This window comes from Corythoichthys intestinalis, chromosome 7 (genome assembly GCF_030265065.1).
Source record: "Corythoichthys intestinalis isolate RoL2023-P3 chromosome 7, ASM3026506v1, whole genome shotgun sequence".
NCBI lineage: Eukaryota > Metazoa > Chordata > Actinopteri > Syngnathiformes > Syngnathidae > Corythoichthys > Corythoichthys intestinalis.
In genome coordinates, this window is record NC_080401.1 from 6,271,843 (window position 1) to 6,289,608 (window position 17,766).

The 17,766-nt window shown below is 34.1% G+C and overlaps 1 protein-coding gene across 6 annotated transcripts in view; it reads left to right on the top strand.

The window, feature by feature from the left end:
• Window positions 1-501: 501 nt before the first annotated feature.
• sirt5 (sirtuin 5) overlaps window positions 502-17,766 on the top strand; it is a 39,543-nt gene continuing 22,278 nt past the window's right edge. Inside the window, exons 1-3 of one of the 6 annotated variants that reach the window (XM_057842006.1) lie at window positions 502-533; window positions 910-1,021; window positions 1,185-1,286. The gene's annotated coding sequence lies outside the window, so the exon portion shown is untranslated. The other 5 variants (XM_057842004.1, XM_057842009.1, XM_057842008.1 and 2 more) reach the window with 5 other exon arrangements.

The following is a 17,766-nucleotide window of genomic DNA, read 5'->3' on the forward strand; positions in this document are numbered from 1 at the left end:
TGGGATTCCTTTCAATTAGGTTTTCATTCCACTCCTCAGATAAACTTGCATCTGGAATTTTTTTTTGCCAGATTCAGTCCAATATGTACAAGAACGCGTTGAAGCTGCTGACAATGTCGTCCATATTATCCTTCCTCATATCATTATCCACGAAGTATTGAGGATAACTCTGTTGTTTAGCACAATTTTTTTAATAATTCCATTCAATATATCCCATACTCCTTTAATATTTCTGTTATACACAATTTTATTATACTATTCTTTCCTACATACCCTTATGATATTGGTCAGTTTATTTTTATATTTTTTGTATTTATTTTCTGCCTCTGTAGTTCTTTGTTTTATGAATTCTCTATACAGTGTATTCTTCTCAAGAATAAAAACACATCAGAAAAAAAACTTAACCAAGGATTTCATATTCATGCATCGGTGGGTTACTTCCGGTAATGGAAAAACGTTTTATTTTGACGAGGGTCTTGAGAGCTGCTTTATTGTCGCCATTTCCTGTCTCAAGGATGGGGACGGATTTGCGCGTAGGTGTCTTTACCTTTCCCAGAATGCACTTCGGTCTCGGTTTTAGGAAAATTGTCAGATATACTTCGACGGTGATTTCTATTGACAAACATTTACATTATTTTTTCACTTTTATTGATTTATAAATATAAGCTTAATTGTTCGTTATTGTAACGAAAACATTTCGATAGTTTTATCGAACTATATCTCCCATGATGCTTATCAGCGAAAGGGAATTATTGTTCCCACAGTTGAGTTTTACAAATTTCTTGTTATGTTATAAAAATTATAATAATAGAGTTGTACAGGGGAAACATTATCTAGAGCGGGAGGTTGTAATTTGGGCGTGTTTTTAATGAACTGGACGGGTTAGATATTATCTTTTCGTTCTGGCAGGTTTCGCTTCTTATTAAGGAGGACGTGGTCGAGAAGGGTGCAGACCATAATTAGGACATCTTTGGGGCGCTGGTAGTTGCTGAACGGAGGAGAAGAGGAGGTCAACAGTGGTGTGAGCGCTCCCTCTACTGTCTTTTCCCTGTCTTCTTCATTGATTTGGCTGTAGTGCAATTTACCATAGTTTTAACAAGTCGGGACGTTTACTTGCACTTTCTTTCCTCATGCAATTATTTTTAAACCCACACGACCCCATTCTTTTCTGTCGTCGTGCCTAGGCTATTGCTAGCGAATGTCAGTGAAAAGTGAAAAGGATTGTGGGCGGAAATCAACAGACGAAATCCCGGAAGCGGAAGTATCTGGCACTCACAGTTTGACAGGTAGTAGGAAACAATTTAGTTGGTTGATAACGACCTTGGAATTGTACAACTTTGGTTATATGTCTCGATTGTTTAAAGGCCGCTCTACAACAACGTTGGTTCCCTGAATGGCAAATAGTGAATAAGCAAAACGCTAGTAGTTTAGCTACGAGTATAGCATGATTAATGTGCACCAATCATTAATAGACTTTGTAGAACTATAGGCTATAAAGATTTCGATTCTGTACTGTCGTAAAACTTTGTTGCAAATCACAATTTTAAAGGAGTCACGGCATTTAAAAACAAACAAACAAAAAAAAAAAAAAGCATTTGACAATATGTTAAATGTCAAAGTTGGTAGGAATGTTTAGAACCAAGAGGGTAGGTTTGGTGTCAACATTGATAGGGACGATATAGCGGCATAACCTGCATGTACAGTTTTTGACTGCGGTCAAGCCACCCTCCACTCGTTAAAACGAAGTCAAGCTAGCCACCCCTCATTTGGATCATTGTGTGCATTACGGTAATGCAACGCGCTGGCTTCCTAATGGTGCAACTTGCTGTATTCATAATGGAACGCGGTGGCTGCCCATTTCCGCTGTCATTTCGCCTGATTTCAAAAATTGATTAAAAAAAATCTGGCTGATATCCCGGGACGGTTCCACTTCTGAGGTATACTAGAGTACCCCAAGACTCGAACTAAAGTACTCTGATAAAATTCTGATGTATCATTTCAAAATAAAAGTACTTTGAAAATTGCCAATTTTTGCTGTCATTTCGCCTGATTTAAAAAATTAATTAAAAAAAATCTGGCTGATATCCCGAGACGGTTCCACTTCTGAGGTACACTACCCTACCCCAAGACTCGAACTAAAGTACTCTGATAAAATTCTGATGTATCATTTTAAAATAAAAGTACTTTGAAAAATGCCCATTTTTGCTGTCATTTCGCCTGATTTCAAAAATTGATTAAAAAAAATCTGCCTGATATCCCGAGACGGTTCCACTTCTGAGGTATACTAGACTACCCCAAGACTCGAACTAAAGTACTCTGATAAAATTCTGATGTATCATTTCAAAATAAAAGTACTTTGAAAAATGCCCATTTTTGCTGTCATTTCGCCTGATTTAAAAAATTAATTAAAAAAAATCTGGCTGATATCCCGAGACGGTTCCACTTCTGAGGTACACTACACTACCCCAAGACTCGAACTAAAGTACTCTGATAAAATTCTGATGTATCATTTTAAAATAAAAGTACTTTGAAAAATGCCCATTTTTGCTGTCATTTCGCCTGATTTCAAAAATTGATTAAAAAAAATCTGGCTGATATCCCGAGACGGTTCCACTTCTGAGGTATACTACACTACCCCAAGACTCGAACTAAAGTACTCTGATAAAATTCTGATGTATCATTTCAAAATAAAAGTACTTTGAAAATTGTCAATTTTTGCTCTCATTTTGCCTGATTTCAAAAATTGATTAAAAAAAATCTGGCTGATATCCCGAGACGGTTCCACTTCAGAGGTATACTAGACTACCCCAAGACTCGAACTAAAGTACTCTGATAAAATTCTGATGTATCATTTCAAAATAAAAGTACTTTGAAAATTGTCAATTTTTGCTGTCATTTCGCCTGATTTCAAAAATTAATTAAAAAAAATCTGGCTGATATCCCGAGACGATTCCACTTCTGAGATACACTACACTACCCCAAGACTCGAACTAAAGTACTCTGATAAAATTCTGATGTATCATTTCAAAATAAAAGTACTTTGAAAAATGCCTATTTTTGCTGTCATTTCGCCTGATTTCAAAAATTAATTTAAAAAAATCTGGCTGATATCCCGAGACGGTTCCACTTCTGAGGTACACTACACTACCCCAAGACTCGAACTAAAGTACTCTGATAAAATTCTGATGTATCATTTTAAAATAAAAGTACTTTGAAAATTGTCAATTTTTGCTCTCATTTCGCCTGATTTCAAAAATTGATTAAAAAAAATCTGGCTGATATCCCGAGACGGTTCCACTTCTGAGGTATACTAGACTACCCCAAGACTCGAACTAAAGTACTCTGATAAAATTCTGATGTATCATTTCAAAATAAAAGTACTTTGAAAATTGTCAATTTTTGCTGTCATTTCGCCTGATTTCAAAAATTAATTTTAAAAAATCTGCCTGATATCCCGAGACGGTTCCACTTCAGAGGTATACTAGACTACCCCAAGACTCGAACTAAAGTACTCTGATAAAATTCTGATGTATCATTTCAAAATAAAAGTACTTTGAAAATTGCACATTTTTGCTGTCAATTTGCCTGATTTCAAAAATTGATTTAAAAAAATCTGCCTGATATCCCGAGACGGTTGCACTTCTGAGGTATACTAGACTACCCCAAGACTCGAACAAAAGTACTCTGATAAAATTCTGATGTATCATTTCAAAATAAAAGTACTTTGAAAATTGCCCATTTTTGCTGTCATTTCCCCTGATTTCAAAAATTAATAAACAAAAATCTGGCTGATATCCCGAGACGGTTCCACTTCTGAGGTATACTACACTACCCAAAGACTCGAACTAAAGTATTCTGATAAAATTCTGATGTATCATTTCAAAATAAAAGTACTTTGAAAATTGCCCATTTTGGCTGTCATTTCGCCTGATTTCAAAAATTGATTAAAAAAAATCTGGCTGATATCCCGAGACGGTTCCACTTCAGAGGTATACTAGACTACCCCAAGACTCGAACTAAAGTACTCTGATAAAATTCTGATGTATCATTTCAAAATAAAAGTACTTTGAAAATTGTCAATTTTTGCTCTCATTTCGCCTGATTTCAAAAATTAATAAACAAAAATCTGGCTGATATCCCGAGACGGTTCCACTTCTGAGGTATACTACACTACCCAAAGACTCGAACTAAAGTATTCTGATAAAATTCTGATGTATCATTTAAAAATAAAAGTACTTTGAAAATTGCACATTTTTGCTTGTCATTTCGCATGATTTCAAAAATTAATTAAAAAAAATCTGCCTGATATCCCGGGACGGTTCCACTTCTGGAGTATACTAGACAACCCCAAGACTTGAACTAAAGTACTCTGATAAAATTCTGATGTATCATTTCAAAATCATATCTGCCTCATAGTTCTGAGAACAAGGTTCAAGTCATGGCTCCGGCCTTGCTGTATGACACTTCTAAAACACAGGATTGGTGAAAAGGTGTCTCCTTGTCCAGTAGGAGTGAAATCCTCCACCCACTGCGGTCCTTTGTGGAATTAGTTTGGTGACCGCTGATCTAAAGTCAGTGCGCCGAAGTCAGTGCGCCGCCAGCGGTGGCCACAGCCACCCCTATAAATTGGTTGGCCACCCCACTGGCCACCCCGCTTGCCAGTATATCGTTGAATTGTTGTAGCATCAGTTATGCATTTCATCCCAAATGAATGCATTTATTTTGTTTTGTTAAATGTGGGGCTGTCATATTTATCGTGTTAATGGGCGGTAATTAATTTAATTAATCACGTGAAAATACTGTATTTATCGCAATTAACGCATTTGCGGTAGGACTCATTCAAGCATTGCCGCAAACACCCTACAATGGCGCCGTTTTACTTATATACAGAGAAAAGAGGCAGTGTCAAGTGAGTGGAGTAGATACAAGCATTCATTGGGGCCGTGCGTTTAATTGCCAAAAGCTTAGTCATCTCTCCCACAGCAACTATAAATATTGTGGGAAGCAACGTGGGGAAGAATGACAGGAGTTGATCTTTTTCTTACGCAGAGAAGATATAGCATTTGCAGGCACCACACACAGTCATGGTTGCACCACTTCCCATCATGCATTTGGGCAGGACAGTTAAGTCGCTACAGTAACATTTACTGAAAGCTCAACAAATACACTAGATGGCAATATTTAGTCACAATATACAAACTCACATTTATCCTTTAAGAATTACAAGTCTTTCTACCTGTGGATCCCTTTCACAGAAATAATGTTCATAATGTTAATGCCATCTGGTGGATTTATTGTTATAATAAAAAAATACAGTACTTATGTACAGTATGTTGAATGTATATACAGTGGGAAGAACAAGTATTTGATACACTGCCAATGGGTTTTCCCATTTACTGTGTATTAAATACTTGTTCTCCCCACTGTAGCCGTCTTGTCTTATCTTTCCATTTCAACAATAGTAATAAAAAAATAAATAGGAGTAATAACAATTTTCAACAGAAAAATATGGCATATTTTAGAGGTGGTTTGAATTGCGATTAATTATTTTTTAAGCTGTGATTAACTCAATTAAAAATTTTAATCGTTTGACAGCCCTAGTTAAATGTACACCTTATGCCTAATATATACATAACACAATAAAACAGAATTGTTGTGGAACTTAAAATGTTGACTGGCCAGTTATGGACAATGCACATTAAATCATTAGTAGCATCAAATATTACACAATACACCAAAGTATATCAGTAGCCGTGTCCTTAAGTCTTTCTGATAGTTTTCTCCTGACCTTTGTACTGCAATAATATAATGAAAACCTGAAATTATGGCTTTTAGTTTTGGCCACCCCAAGATTTTAAGTGGCCCCATCTGGCCACCCCTATCAAAAATTTCTGGAGGCGCCACTGTCTAAAGTCCCTTTTGAAAAGCAAGGACACTATAATTTGCATACTTTGTATGTTATCCGAGTGTGTGTATCACACATAACATAAAAATACATGAATTCCAGTGGTGAATGATATGTTCTGATTTTTAATTTAAAAGCCTCAAATATAAAAGACAGCAATTTATGCATATATCCTTGTCTAAAGTTCCCACCCAACATAACATGACACCCAATGATGTTTTTATTTTGACTGCTCTTTGATCCAGGGGGATGGCTTCAATAAGTGGTACCATTAACAGCGCCTAGGAACGAATGAACAGGAGTTGAAAATTGCCAAAAGGAAACAATTATTATGCATTATATGTTGTGCATAAGCATGCTTTTTATGTGTCATTGATATATATATATATATATATATATATATATATATATATATATATATATATATATATATATATATATGTATATGTATATATATATATATGTATATATATGTATATGTATATGTATATGTATATATATGTATATATATATATATATATGTATATATATATGTATATATGTATATGTATATGTATATATATTCATTGGATCTATCAAAGAACAGTCAAAATAAAAACATCATTGGGTGTCATGTTATGTTGGGTGGGAAGTTTAGACAAGGATGAATTCATAAATTGCTGTCTTTTATATGTGACACTTTTAAATTAAAATTCAAAACATCATTTACAACTAGGGGTGAAAGTGGGCCAGAACGGTCATGAACACAGTTCCGGTATAAGATTCAGGGCCAGAACGCAGTTCTGGTATTAAATTCAGGGCCGGAATGCTGTTCTGGTACACTCTGCTTTGATTCCGAAAATATGACGGCAACTGTCAAAACGCTATGTAAAAAAAAAAAAAAAAAAAAAATGCTAAGCTGCCACACATGCCAAGAAGAAAACAATCTACCAACATCAGATTTACATACACAAGTGTTAACAACAAGCATAATAAAGTGCTTGTGTAGCGTAATTCGTTTCCACCAATATTTATAATTTGTTTTATTCCGCGGACGGCATGGAGGTTTCCCCAGCTCCTGTAGTTATCCGAGTCTGACGATGATGAGTCACGTCAATGTGAAAATGCACGCAGCAAAGCAAAACGGCTGTACTCATTTATCCGTTCAATTGGCTGACATACTGACATGTTATCAGCAGAGGTAGTTAGCTCTGATTGGTACAAATGTGCATGTTTTCTGGAACAGCAATTAAAAAATAAAAAAAATAAAAAGTCGTTGAATTGATGCGACAAAAAAAAGGCAATGCAACATAAAATGGATCAAATCTTTAAGAGCAACGAAAGAGTTGAGGAGGCTTATTTATCATATTTAGTTTTATTTGCTCTGATGGGGAGGTACAGAACATCTTAGCTGTCAATGTGCCCTTTGGACTTATATTTGTTCTTTTATTTTAGGCTACTGATTCATTTATTCATTCATTCATTTCATTATGATTTAAAAAAGTCAATGTTCAAACTATATTTAATTTCACTCTGCATAATATAAGTCATTTGTACTTATTTTTCTGAATGTATGTTACTTATATCTTTATTATCATTTAAAAATAAGTATTTGTTTACATTGACTTCAATTTTAATGTTTCCTATGTTCTTTACTAGTTAAAATTGAGATTTGGCATTTAGTATGTGAGGAAATAACGGAAAATAAAAATTAGAAGATGAAGGTTGGGGTTTTAGCTGTTTTTGTTAACTTTTATTTTGCATATCATTGAAAAAATACAATTTTGAATGAAAATCAGTTTTTGTATGTGTTATACAAATAACTGTGCTAAAACAGTTTTCTTTGCATTTCAGTAGTTTAAGAGGTTTGACACCCCCCCCCCCCAAAAAAAAAAAAATAAAATAAAATGGAAGAAAAAAATTAAATAAAATTTCTGGCTCCGTAGCGACCTTCACGTCGGGGAGTTCCAGCAAGAAATTCTAGCCACTTTCACCCTTGTTTACAACTGTAATATCATGGTTTTTTTTTTTTTTTTTAATTCATTCATCCTCTTTGCTGGTTATCCTTACAAGGGCTGCCAGGGTGATGGAGCCTTTGTCAGTTCACCATTAACAGTAAGAAAGGTATACCCTGAACTTGCACTATTAAACAAACATACGTACAATTTGGAGTGTTCAATTTGCCTTACATGTTTGTTTTTAGGATCGTGCAAGGAAACCGTAGAGGGCCATAAAAAACAACACACACACGGATAACATAGAAAGTATGCAAATTGTAATGTCCTCGCTTTTCAAAAGGGACTTTAGATCAGCGGTCACCAAACTAATTCCACAAAGGACCGCAGTGGGTGGAGGATTTCACTCCTACTGTACAAGGAGACACCTTTTCACCAATCCTGTATTTTAGAAGTGTCATACAGCAAGGCCGGAGCCATGACTTGAACCAACCCTTGTTCTCAGAACTATGAGGCAGATATGATTTTGAAATGATACATCAGAATTTTATCAGAGTACTTTAGTTCGAGTCTTGGGGTAGTCTAGTATACCTCAGAAGTGGAACCGTCTCGGGATATCAGCCAGATTTTTTTAAATCAATTTTTGAAATCAGGCGAAATGAGAGCAAAAATTGACAATTTTCAAAGTACTTTTATTTTGAAATGATACATCAGAATTTTATCAGAGTACTTTAGTTCGAGTCTTGGGGTAGTCTAGTATACCTCTGAAGTGGAACCGTCTCGGGATATCAGCCAGATTTTTTTTAATTAATTTTTTAAATCAGGCGAAATGACAGCAAAAATTGACAATTTTCAAAGTACTTTTATTTTGAAATGATACATCAGAATTTTATCAGAGTACTTTAGTTCGAGTCTTGGAGTAGTCTAGTATACCTCAGAAGTGGAATCGTCTCGGGATATCAGCCAGATTTTTTTTATTAATTTTTGAAATCAGGCGAAATGACAGCCAAAATAAGCAATTTTCAAAGTACTTTTATTTTTAAATGATACATCAGAATTTTATCAGAGTACTTTAGTTCGAGTCTTGGGGTAGTCTAGTATACCTCTGAAGTGGAACCGTCTCGGGATATCAGCCAGATTTTTTTTAATTAATTTTTGAAATCAGGCGAAATGACAGCAAAAATTGACAATTTTCAAAGTACTTTTATTTTGAAATGATACATCAGAATTTTATCAGAGTACTTTAGTTCGAGTCTTGGAGTAGTCTAGTATACCTCAGAAGTGGAATCGTCTCGGGATATCAGCCAGATTTTTTTTAATTAATTTTTGAAATCAGGCGAAATGACAGCCAAAATAAGCAATTTTCAAAGTACTTTTATTTTGAAATGATACATCAGAATTTTATCAGAGTACTTTAGTTCGAGTCTTGGGGTAGTCTAGTATACCTCTGAAGTGGAACCGTCTCGGGATATCAGCCAGATTTTTTTAAATCAATTTTTGAAATCAGGCGAAATGACAGCCAAAATAAGCAATTTTCAAAGTACTTTTATTTTGAAATGATACATCAGAATTTTATCAGAGTACTTTAGTTCGAGTCTTGGGGTAGTCTAGTATACCTCTGAAGTGGAACCGTCTCGGGATATCAGCCAGATTTTTTTAAATTAATTTTTGAAATCAGGCGAAATGACAGCAAAAATTGACAATTTTCAAAGTACTTTTATTTTGAAATGATACATCAGAATTTTATCAGAGTACTTTAGTTCGAGTCTTGGGGTAGTCTAGTATACCTCTGAAGTGGAACCGTCTCGGGATATCAGCCAGATTTTTTTTTATTAATTTTTGAAATCAGGCGAAATGACAGCCAAAATAAGCAATTTTCAAAGTACTTTTATTTTGAAATGATACATCAGAATTTTATCAGAGTACTTTAGTTCGAGTCTTGGGGTAGTCTAGTATACCTCTGAAGTGGAACCGTCTCGGGATATCAGCCAGATTTTTTTTAATCAAATTTTGAAATCAGGCGAAATGACAGCCAAAATAAGCAATTTTCAAAGTACTTTTATTTTGAAATGATACATCAGAATTTTATCAGAGTACTTTAGTTCGAGACCTGGGGTAGTCTAGTATACCTCTGAAGTGGAACCGTCTCGGGATATCAGGCAGATTTTTTAAAATTAATTTTTGAAATCAGGCGAAATGACAGCAAAAATTGACAATTTTCAAAGTACTTTTATTTTGAAATGATACATCAGAATTTTATCAGAGTACTTTAGTTCGAGTCTTGGGGTAGTCTAGTATACCTCAGAAGTGGAACCGTCTCGGGATATCAGCCAGATTTTTTTTAATCAATTTTTGAAATCAGGCGAAATGAGAGCAAAAATTGACAATTTTCAAAGTACTTTTATTTTAAAATGATAAATCAGAATTTTATCAGAGTACTTTAGTTCGAGTCTTGGGGTAGTGTAGTGTACCTCAGAAGTGGAACCGTCTCGGGATATCAGCCAGATTTTTTTAAATTAATTTTTGAAATCAGGCGAAATGACAGCAAAAATAGGCATTTTTCAAAGTACTTTTATTTTGAAATGATACATCAGAATTTTATCAGAGTACTTTAGTTCGAGTCTTGGGGTAGTGTAGTGTATCTCAGAAGTGGAATCGTCTCGGGATATCAGCCAGATTTTTTTAAATTAATTTTTGAAATCAGGCGAAATGACAGCAAAAATTGACAATTTTCAAAGTACTTTTATTTTGAAATGATACATCAGAATTTTATCAGAGTACTTTAGTTCGAGTCTTGGGGTAGTCTAGTATACCTCTGAAGTGGAACCGTCTCGGGATATCAGCCAGATTTTTTTTAATCAATTTTTGAAATCAGGCAAAATGAGAGCAAAAATTGACAATTTTCAAAGTACTTTTATTTTGAAATGATACATCAGAATTTTATCAGAGTACTTTAGTTCGAGTCTTGGGGTAGTCTAGTATACCTCTGAAGTGGAACCGTCTCGGGATATCAGCCAGATTTTTTTTTATTAATTTTTGAAATCAGGCGAAATGACAGCCAAAATAAGCAATTTTCAAAGTACTTTTATTTTGAAATGATACATCAGAATTTTATCAGAGTACTTTAGTTCGAGTCTTGGGGTAGTCTAGTATACCTCTGAAGTGGAACCGTCTCGGGATATCAGCCAGATTTTTTTTAATCAAATTTTGAAATCAGGCGAAATGACAGCCAAAATAAGCAATTTTCAAAGTACTTTTATTTTGAAATGATACATCAGAATTTTATCAGAGTACTTTAGTTCGAGACCTGGGGTAGTCTAGTATACCTCTGAAGTGGAACCGTCTCGGGATATCAGGCAGATTTTTTAAAATTAATTTTTGAAATCAGGCGAAATGACAGCAAAAATTGACAATTTTCAAAGTACTTTTATTTTGAAATGATACATCAGAATTTTATCAGAGTACTTTAGTTCGAGTCTTGGGGTAGTCTAGTATACCTCAGAAGTGGAACCGTCTCGGGATATCAGCCAGATTTTTTTTAATCAATTTTTGAAATCAGGCGAAATGAGAGCAAAAATTGACAATTTTCAAAGTACTTTTATTTTAAAATGATACATCAGAATTTTATCAGAGTACTTTAGTTCGAGTCTTGGGGTAGTGTAGTGTACCTCAGAAGTGGAACCGTCTCGGGATATCAGCCAGATTTTTTTAAATTAATTTTTGAAATCAGGCGAAATGACAGCAAAAATAGGCATTTTTCAAAGTACTTTTATTTTGAAATGATACATCAGAATTTTATCAGAGTACTTTAGTTCGAGTCTTGGGGTAGTGTAGTGTATCTCAGAAGTGGAATCGTCTCGGGATATCAGCCAGATTTTTTAAAATTAATTTTTGAAATCAGGCGAAATGACAGCAAAAATTGACAATTTTCAAAGTACTTTTATTTTGAAATGATACATCAGAATTTTATCAGAGTACTTTAGTTCGAGTCTTGGGGTAGTCTAGTATACCTCTGAAGTGGAACCGTCTCGGGATATCAGCCAGATTTTTTTTAATCAATTTTTGAAATCAGGCAAAATGAGAGCAAAAATTGACAATTTTCAAAGTACTTTTATTTTGAAATGATACATCAGAATTTTATCAGAGTACTTTAGTTCGAGTCTTGGGGTAGTCTAGTATACCTCTGAAGTGGAACCGTCTCGGGATATCAGCCAGATTTTTTTTTATTAATTTTTGAAATCAGGCGAAATGACAGCCAAAATAAGCAATTTTCAAAGTACTTTTATTTTGAAATGATACATCAGAATTTTATCAGAGTACTTTAGTTCGAGTCTTGGGGTAGTCTAGTATACCTCTGAAGTGGAACCGTCTCGGGATATCAGCCAGATTTTTTTTAATCAAATTTTGAAATCAGGCGAAATGACAGCCAAAATAAGCAATTTTCAAAGTACTTTTATTTTGAAATGATACATCAGAATTTTATCAGAGTACTTTAGTTCGAGACCTGGGGTAGTCTAGTATACCTCTGAAGTGGAACCGTCTCGGGATATCAGGCAGATTTTTTAAAATTAATTTTTGAAATCAGGCGAAATGACAGCAAAAATTGACAATTTTCAAAGTACTTTTATTTTGAAATGATACATCAGAATTTTATCAGAGTACTTTAGTTCGAGTCTTGGGGTAGTCTAGTATACCTCAGAAGTGGAACCGTCTCGGGATATCAGCCAGATTTTTTTTAATCAATTTTTGAAATCAGGCGAAATGAGAGCAAAAATTGACAATTTTCAAAGTACTTTTATTTTAAAATGATACATCAGAATTTTATCAGAGTACTTTAGTTCGAGTCTTGGGGTAGTGTAGTGTACCTCAGAAGTGGAACCGTCTCGGGATATCAGCCAGATTTTTTTAAATTAATTTTTGAAATCAGGCGAAATGACAGCAAAAATAGGCATTTTTCAAAGTACTTTTATTTTGAAATGATACATCAGAATTTTATCAGAGTACTTTAGTTCGAGTCTTGGGGTAGTGTAGTGTATCTCAGAAGTGGAATCGTCTCGGGATATCAGCCAGATTTTTTTAAATTAATTTTTGAAATCAGGCGAAATGACAGCAAAAATTGACAATTTTCAAAGTACTTTTATTTTGAAATGATACATCAGAATTTTATCAGAGTACTTTAGTTCGAGTCTTGGGGTAGTCTAGTATACCTCTGAAGTGGAACCGTCTCGGGATATCAGCCAGATTTTTTTTAATCAATTTTTGAAATCAGGCAAAATGAGAGCAAAAATTGACAATTTTCAAAGTACTTTTATTTTGAAATGATACATCAGAATTTTATCAGAGTACTTTAGTTCGAGTCTTGGGGTAGTCTAGTATACCTCAGAAGTGGAACCGTCTCGGGATATCAGCCAGATTTTTTTTAATCAATTTTTGAAATCAGGCGAAATGACAGCAAAAATGGGCATTTTTCAAAGTACTTTTATTTTAAAATGATACATCAGAATTTTATCAGAGTACTTTAGTTCGAGTCTTGGGGTAGTGTAGTGTACCTCAGAAGTGGAACCGTCTCGGGATATCAGCCAGATTTTTTTAAATTAATTTTTGAAATCAGGCGAAATGACAGCAAAAATAGGCATTTTTCAAAGTACTTTTATTTTGAAATGATACATCAGAATTTTATCAGAGTACTTTAGTTCGAGTCTTGGGGTAGTGTAGTGTATCTCAGAAGTGGAATCGTCTCGGGATATCAGCCAGATTTTTTAAAATTAATTTTTGAAATCAGGCGAAATGACAGCAAAAATTGACAATTTTCAAAGTACTTTTATTTTGAAATGATACATCAGAATTTTATCAGAGTACTTTAGTTCGAGTCTTGGGGTAGTCTAGTATACCTCTGAAGTGGAACCGTCTCGGGATATCAGCCAGATTTTTTTTAATCAATTTTTGAAATCAGGCAAAATGAGAGCAAAAATTGACAATTTTCAAAGTACTTTTATTTTGAAATGATACATCAGAATTTTATCAGAGTACTTTAGTTCGAGTCTTGGGGTAGTCTAGTATACCTCTGAAGTGGAACCGTCTCGGGATATCAGCCAGATTTTTTTTTATTAATTTTTGAAATCAGGCGAAATGACAGCCAAAATAAGCAATTTTCAAAGTACTTTTATTTTGAAATGATACATCAGAATTTTATCAGAGTACTTTAGTTCGAGTCTTGGGGTAGTCTAGTATACCTCTGAAGTGGAACCGTCTCGGGATATCAGCCAGATTTTTTTTAATCAAATTTTGAAATCAGGCGAAATGACAGCCAAAATAAGCAATTTTCAAAGTACTTTTATTTTGAAATGATACATCAGAATTTTATCAGAGTACTTTAGTTCGAGACCTGGGGTAGTCTAGTATACCTCTGAAGTGGAACCGTCTCGGGATATCAGGCAGATTTTTTAAAATTAATTTTTGAAATCAGGCGAAATGACAGCAAAAATTGACAATTTTCAAAGTACTTTTATTTTGAAATGATACATCAGAATTTTATCAGAGTACTTTAGTTCGAGTCTTGGGGTAGTCTAGTATACCTCAGAAGTGGAACCGTCTCGGGATATCAGCCAGATTTTTTTTAATCAATTTTTGAAATCAGGCGAAATGAGAGCAAAAATTGACAATTTTCAAAGTACTTTTATTTTAAAATGATACATCAGAATTTTATCAGAGTACTTTAGTTCGAGTCTTGGGGTAGTGTAGTGTACCTCAGAAGTGGAACCGTCTCGGGATATCAGCCAGATTTTTTTAAATTAATTTTTGAAATCAGGCGAAATGACAGCAAAAATAGGCATTTTTCAAAGTACTTTTATTTTGAAATGATACATCAGAATTTTATCAGAGTACTTTAGTTCGAGTCTTGGGGTAGTGTAGTGTATCTCAGAAGTGGAATCGTCTCGGGATATCAGCCAGATTTTTTTAAATTAATTTTTGAAATCAGGCGAAATGACAGCAAAAATTGACAATTTTCAAAGTACTTTTATTTTGAAATGATACATCAGAATTTTATCAGAGTACTTTAGTTCGAGTCTTGGGGTAGTCTAGTATACCTCTGAAGTGGAACCGTCTCGGGATATCAGCCAGATTTTTTTTAATCAATTTTTGAAATCAGGCAAAATGAGAGCAAAAATTGACAATTTTCAAAGTACTTTTATTTTGAAATGATACATCAGAATTTTATCAGAGTACTTTAGTTCGAGTCTTGGGGTAGTCTAGTATACCTCAGAAGTGGAACCGTCTCGGGATATCAGCCAGATTTTTTTTAATCAATTTTTGAAATCAGGCGAAATGACAGCAAAAATGGGCATTTTTCAAAGTACTTTTATTTTAAAATGATACATCAGAATTTTATCAGAGTACTTTAGTTCGAGTCTTGGGGTAGTGTAGTGTACCTCAGAAGTGGAACCGTCTCGGGATATCAGCCAGATTTTTTTTAATTAATTTTTTAAATCAGGCGAAATGACAGCCAAAATAAGCAATTTTCAAAGTACTTTTATTTTGAAATGATACATCAGAATTTTATCAGAGTACTTTAGTTCGAGTCTTGGGGTAGTCTAGTATACCTCTGAAGTGGAACCGTCTCGGGATATCAGCCAGATTTTTTTAAATCAATTTTTGAAATCAGGCGAAATGACAGCCAAAATAAGCAATTTTCAAAGTACTTTTATTTTGAAATGATACATCAGAATTTTATCAGAGTACTTTAGTTCGAGTCTTGGGGTAGTCTAGTATACCTCTGAAGTGGAACCGTCTCGGGATATCAGCCAGATTTTTTTAAATTAATTTTTGAAATCAGGCGAAATGACAGCAAAAATTGACAATTTTCAAAGTACTTTTATTTTGAAATGATACATCAGAATTTTATCAGAGTACTTTAGTTCGAGTCTTGGGGTAGTCTAGTATACCTCTGAAGTGGAACCGTCTCGGGATATCAGCCAGATTTTTTTTTATTAATTTTTGAAATCAGGCGAAATGACAGCCAAAATAAGCAATTTTCAAAGTACTTTTATTTTGAAATGATACATCAGAATTTTATCAGAGTACTTTAGTTCGAGTCTTGGGGTAGTCTAGTATACCTCTGAAGTGGAACCGTCTCGGGATATCAGCCAGATTTTTTTTAATCAAATTTTGAAATCAGGCGAAATGACAGCCAAAATAAGCAATTTTCAAAGTACTTTTATTTTGAAATGATACATCAGAATTTTATCAGAGTACTTTAGTTCGAGACCTGGGGTAGTCTAGTATACCTCTGAAGTGGAACCGTCTCGGGATATCAGGCAGATTTTTTAAAATTAATTTTTGAAATCAGGCGAAATGACAGCAAAAATTGACAATTTTCAAAGTACTTTTATTTTGAAATGATACATCAGAATTTTATCAGAGTACTTTAGTTCGAGTCTTGGGGTAGTCTAGTATACCTCAGAAGTGGAACCGTCTCGGGATATCAGCCAGATTTTTTTTAATCAATTTTTGAAATCAGGCGAAATGAGAGCAAAAATTGACAATTTTCAAAGTACTTTTATTTTAAAATGATACATCAGAATTTTATCAGAGTACTTTAGTTCGAGTCTTGGGGTAGTGTAGTGTACCTCAGAAGTGGAACCGTCTCGGGATATCAGCCAGATTTTTTTAAATTAATTTTTGAAATCAGGCGAAATGACAGCAAAAATAGGCATTTTTCAAAGTACTTTTATTTTGAAATGATACATCAGAATTTTATCAGAGTACTTTAGTTCGAGTCTTGGGGTAGTGTAGTGTATCTCAGAAGTGGAATCGTCTCGGGATATCAGCCAGATTTTTTTAAATTAATTTTTGAAATCAGGCGAAATGACAGCAAAAATTGACAATTTTCAAAGTACTTTTATTTTAAAATGATACATCAGAATTTTATCAGAGTACTTTAGTTCGAGTCTTGGGGTAGTGTAGTGTACCTCAGAAGTGGAACCGTCTCGGGATATCAGCCAGATTTTTTTAAATTAATTTTTGAAATCAGGCGAAATGACAGCAAAAATAGGCATTTTTCAAAGTACTTTTATTTTGAAATGATACATCAGAATTTTATCAGAGTACTTTAGTTCGAGTCTTGGGGTAGTGTAGTGTATCTCAGAAGTGGAATCGTCTCGGGATATCAGCCAGATTTTTTTAAATTAATTTTTGAAATCAGGCGAAATGACAGCAAAAATTGACAATTTTCAAAGTACTTTTATTTTGAAATGATACATCAGAATTTTATCAGAGTACTTTAGTTCGAGTCTTGGGGTAGTCTAGTATACCTCTGAAGTGGAACCGTCTCGGGATATCAGCCAGATTTTTTTTAATCAATTTTTGAAATCAGGCAAAATGAGAGCAAAAATTGACAATTTTCAAAGTACTTTTATTTTGAAATGATACATCAGAATTTTATCAGAGTACTTTAGTTCGAGTCTTGGGGTAGTCTAGTATACCTCAGAAGTGGAACCGTCTCGGGATATCAGCCAGATTTTTTTTAATCAATTTTTGAAATCAGGCGAAATGACAGCAAAAATGGGCATTTTTCAAAGTACTTTTATTTTAAAATGATACATCAGAATTTTATCAGAGTACTTTAGTTCGAGTCTTGGGGTAGTGTAGTGTACCTCAGAAGTGGAACCGTCTCGGGATATCAGCCAGATTTTTTTTAATTAATTTTTTAAATCAGGCGAAATGACAGCCAAAATAAGCAATTTTCAAAGTACTTTTATTTTGAAATGATACATCAGAATTTTATCAGAGTACTTTAGTTCGAGTCTTGGGGTAGTCTAGTATACCTCTGAAGTGGAACCGTCTCGGGATATCAGCCAGATTTTTTTAAATCAATTTTTGAAATCAGGCGAAATGACAGCCAAAATAAGCAATTTTCAAAGTACTTTT